This window comes from Myotis brandtii, unplaced genomic scaffold (genome assembly GCF_000412655.1).
Source record: "Myotis brandtii unplaced genomic scaffold, ASM41265v1 scaffold157, whole genome shotgun sequence".
In the NCBI taxonomy this organism is placed as follows: Eukaryota; Metazoa; Chordata; class Mammalia; order Chiroptera; family Vespertilionidae; genus Myotis; species Myotis brandtii.
The window spans coordinates 5411350-5416284 of NW_005355708.1; positions in this window are offsets into that span (position 1 = coordinate 5411350).

The following is a 4935-nucleotide window of genomic DNA, read 5'->3' on the forward strand; positions in this document are numbered from 1 at the left end:
GCATTGGAGTAGCATTTCATGTACTGTGCACGATCAACCACAGAGAGCTCATAGCTTCCATCCCTCCACCCCACAGGCTTAAGCAATCTCCGAGGAAAGCAGGGGGTTGGCAGGTACCTTCTCCACAAGGTGTCCCTGGGCATCCCCACCTGGGAGATGGCAGGGCAGGGTCCAAGAGAGTTCATCACTGTGACAGGAAGTGTTAACCCTGTGAGCTAGGGCCCTGGGGAGCTGTCTGCGTTGGACCCCGAAACCAGAGATCTCAGGGAGGCTCTGTTTTACACACGTCTTAAGAGAGCCAACAAGAACGTGGGAAGAAGAAGAGGAGTGAAGAGGCCAGTGTGAGAGGGGACCCTGGACCAGGCTCTGAGAACAACCTCATTCATCTTTAATCCGCCGCTCTTAGGTTTGCCAGTGAGGTCCCAGGGGGCTCTGCGCCCAGAACGAGTGCATCTGAGCGCAGCACCGAGGAATGCCCCGGGCAGCCGACAGCATTTCCCAGTGTGACTGACTGCCCGCCTCCCTCTCGCCATGATCAGGCATCACCCACTCAGCCCAGCAGACCCCTGGCTCTGGGGGCCACTTCTTCAGGTCTCAGCCTGAAGCCTGAAGTTGAAATGTTCTTCTGTCACTATTAGAGGTGATTGATGGACCCATGGAACCAAGTTTTTAAATGTTTGTGTTTTACCAGAGCTCCCCTGTGTGATGCACCCCATGTGTGTATATTTTTAGGCATATATATGTGTGTGTGTGTGTGTATATATATATACACACACACACATTGGATGAAGCTGCAGTGTGCTCAGCCTGTAGCTGGCTTGTGAAATTAAGACAGTGGCAAAGCCGCCAGCCAACCACACCATTTGAAAAGCAGAGTGCTCACCGCTTGAGCTAATCTCTCCTCTGGTTGTGAGCAGGGTGAGAAGAGCTAAGATGCTCTCCTCTGGGTCCTAGAACAGATAACAGATTTGCTCAGAGTATTGATGGGGCTACACCCAGACTTCCCAGCCTGGAGAAGCCACCCCAGGCAGAGGGTAGACTCAGTTAAAATGTAGCCTCTCTCTCTCTCTCTCTTCCCCCCTCTCCCCCGCCCCCAGCTTCTTCTCCTCCACCCTCCCAACAAAAACCAACCTGAATGTACAGCACAATTCGAAGGAGGATCTGGAGAGCTATTGAGGGCACCTAGCTCTCCTAAATGCAATGTGTTCACGTGCTTAGTGTGAATTCTATGCATGGATGCTCAAGTGTTAATAATAAAATCTTTTACGATTTCTGCCGTGTGCGAGATAAACGACAAAGGGTTTTGAATGACATTCTGCAAACTGCCACACAGACCTGAGTCCTGATGACATACCTCTTCTCTAAGGACCTTCACCAAGGAGCCTGGGAGCAGCCTCCAGCAACCTGCCCAGCAGAGGGGGTTCCTAGCCTCTCAGTCCCACACGGGGAGGGGTGGGGGAAGCAGCCTGGACAGAGACAGACCCAGCCATTGATTTATTGGGGGTTTGTCAACCCCTGAAGGTGAACCTCCTGGGTTTCCAGTCTGCTCTCTAGAGTTACAAAATAAACCCGTGTAAGCTGAAGGGCCGCATTCTGGAAGGTTTGCGTTCAAACCACTTTAGCAGCCTCACTGTGTTTTCATTTTTGTGTTTGTGTTGTTTTTTTGCTCACAAACATGGTTAAGCAACCCAAAACAAAGAGGAAAAATGTGAACTCCTCACAGCCAACATCAGCTAAGCCAAATTTCAGTCTCCAAACAAGCCAATTTATAAATAAACAGGCCGTGTTTGCCAAATAAAGAGGAATGTGTTGGAGATGGCAACATGGACTGGTCCTGGTCGAGAGAGCGCCCGGCTCTGTGGGGAGTCAGAGGCAGGAGCTGTAGCCCCAGCCCTGCCCACCCCCCCACCCCCCCCAGGAGCTGTGCGACATGAGCCAAGCCACCCAACCTCTCTGGGCCTCTGAGAAATAAGGGGGTGAGAAAACAAATTGACCTGAGATGGGGATATACTCCTCTCCTTCGCAAACAGCCTCGCCGGTTTATTTTTCGTTTGGTTTGGTTTGGTTTGGTTTTCAGCTCCCACAGCAGCTCAGACCAAAGCATCCCTTTCTTTTCCAGTATCTTCATAGGGCGACCGACTCGTTCCAGTTCTACCACTGAGAGTCCTGTGTCCCAGGAAACCCCTCAATGGGGGGACACTGGCACAATGGGTCTATCCCGACCCATTGGCTGAAGAGATAATGTTACTAATTCCGAGCATTTTAGAGTCTTGGACCTCGCTCTTCAAAGTGTGACCCATACAGGGATCCCCTAGGGTAGTTGGAAAGGCAGAGCTCCTACCCAGATGCCTGGAGCAGGAATCTGCATTGGAGCAGCGCCCCGGGTGACTCACCGTGAAATGAGAGCAAGTGCTAGGAAGTAGTTTTACCGACAGGACCGCAGCCTGTTGGGGAATATTATGCCCCCGTTTCCCCGATGAGGACACTGAGGATCACACAGGTGGTTTGCTGCCTTACTTACTAATATCGGTCCATACTCATTGAACACCTACTGTGTGCCAGGCAGCAGTAAGTGACTTGCCCAGTGTCGCACAGTGGGAAGTACAGTCCAGACAATCCCCCAAACCCAGGTCTTCAAGTTGCCATCTGCTGTTATTCCCTGTGGACCATGGGGCTGCGCCAGGACCACGTGGCCACAGTTTAACATGGACGCAGGCTGTGGATTAAAGAGGGGCCGCCCAGGCCTGTGGAGAGCCTCAGTACGCACAGCGATGACTTCACATACACACTCTTGGCTCTTGAAACTGTGAGCTTATCATCTATTTATTTACACACCCCAGGAGCTTGAAAATGTCCTCATTGTTGCTGCCTCCTTCACAGCCACCACCCCCCGCCCCCGGGTAGATTTGGAAGCACTCTCCATAAGCCTTCACAGAACACCAAGGCCAGGCCTCTGTGCTATTTATCTTCTAGAATAGAAAAGAGGACAATTAATTACTTCCTTAGCCACAGAGGGGGAGAGAAGGGAAGTGGGAAGGGAGAGAATGCTCATCTGAGTTGCAAAAACCAAAGAGAACTTCTTTGGGGGACGATTTTTCTGATGTTCTTAAAACATTGTTACATTTGGTCTCTAGAGATAGTGAAACCATGCCCATAGTTTCCCACAAAGCGAAAGCGCCGGCAAAGAAACATCTGAATATAGGCCAATAACAGTCCATCACACAGTCCCAGCCCTGGGTTAGACCTTCCCGCCAGCTTCAGTCTCTCCTCTTCAAAGTTTTGTTGACCACCGCCCCGCCCCCCGCAACCCCCGCCTCCCCAGATATTGTCACCACCAGGGGATCAGGTGGAATGTCTAAAAGGTATAATATAAGACTTGCCATGTCCAGCTGAGAAAAGTCGGGATACCCTGTATAATAAAAGCCTAATATGCTAAGTGTCAGGTCATCCTGTCATCCGTTCAACCAATCAAAGTGTAATATGTTAATGATATGCTAAGGCCACTCAACCGCTCGCTATGACCTGCACTGACCACCAGGGGGAAGACAGCTGACCGGTTGACCAGTCGCTATGATGTGCACTGACCACCAGCGGGTAGACACTCTGACCCGTAGGGTAGCTTGCTGCTGGGGTCCAGCTGATTGGGACAGAGCAAGATGGGCTGGACACGCCCTGGAGCCCTCCCACGTCCCACTCTGGCTGGCAACCTCCTGCGTCCCTCCCCGGCCCCAACTGTGCACCAGTGGGGTCCCTTGGCCTGGTCTGCACTCTCTCGCAATCGGGCTGAGGGACCCACCCCCCACCCGAGTGCACAAATCTTGTGCACCAGGCCTCTAGTACTCAAATAAAGAACAGATAGTTTTCCTCCATTGGTCTGCCCTCCAGTCTCCTCAGGTTAGATCCCAGTTTGAATTCACAGTGACGTTGCTCCCAATAGACTCAGAGGCAGTGGGTCAGGCACCTTCTGCCTTGACCCCCTCTCTCGGGGAACCATACGTAACTCCAAGGGCCCCTCCTCCATGCCAAAGGCATCAGGCCCAGGGCCCACCCTCTTCTTTCTCCAGAGCCGCCTTTCCTGGGGGCTCTTCTCTCCCAAGCCCTCCATGGACTGAGCAAAATGTGCCCTTCTGCCTCCAGAGACAAGCACTCGGGCCTCTTCCCTGGGAAGGAGGAACCAAAACTAATAAAATCGGGCCTTCGCAGAGTTACTGACAAAGGCCTGGCCTATGACCTGTGTTCTCAGAGATGCCGATGACAGCGGCGGCGGCGGTGGTGGCGGTGGCAGCTCCCACTGACCAAGTGCTCCCTGAGTCCTGTGGGCTACACATCTTAGAGGGTGTTCCCTGTTGTCTTGTCTATTATCTCAGTCTACAAGAATGGCTCTCTTGTCCAATCCCCCAACCCCTTAATTTTACAGAGAGAAGACCAAGGCTCGGGAAAGTCGAGATCAACCTGCCCATGACCACACAAAACGGGGAGAGCCCAGGCCGGTGATCACGTGGGCCCAGCTGCCACCAGCCCGAGTTCAATGCTGGTGATGCCACACCCACCTCTGTGACCTCACCCGAGTGAGTTACGCGGTGCCCCTGCTCCCTTTCAGCGTTGGTTAAACGGGAGCGATGACAACACTAGCACCCTCCCCATCCGTCTTTGTGAAGATCAGACATTCTGGTGCCTGGAGCCAAGCAATGCACTCCGAAGTGCTGCAGACGTCTTGGCTTCTTTTCCACTTGCTAATGACCGGACGCAGCGCGACCTGTGATTCAGGGCAGTGAATGGATTTCCTGGCGCTTTCTGCTGTCTTCATGTTTCGACATTGTTCCACCAGAAGAGGGCGCTCTGCCCAGCAGCCAGTTGGCATCTCCCTCTCAGAAAGCCTCCCATTCACCCCAGAATGGAGACAAGTCACCAATCCTTGTGCCCCTGTGTGTGTGT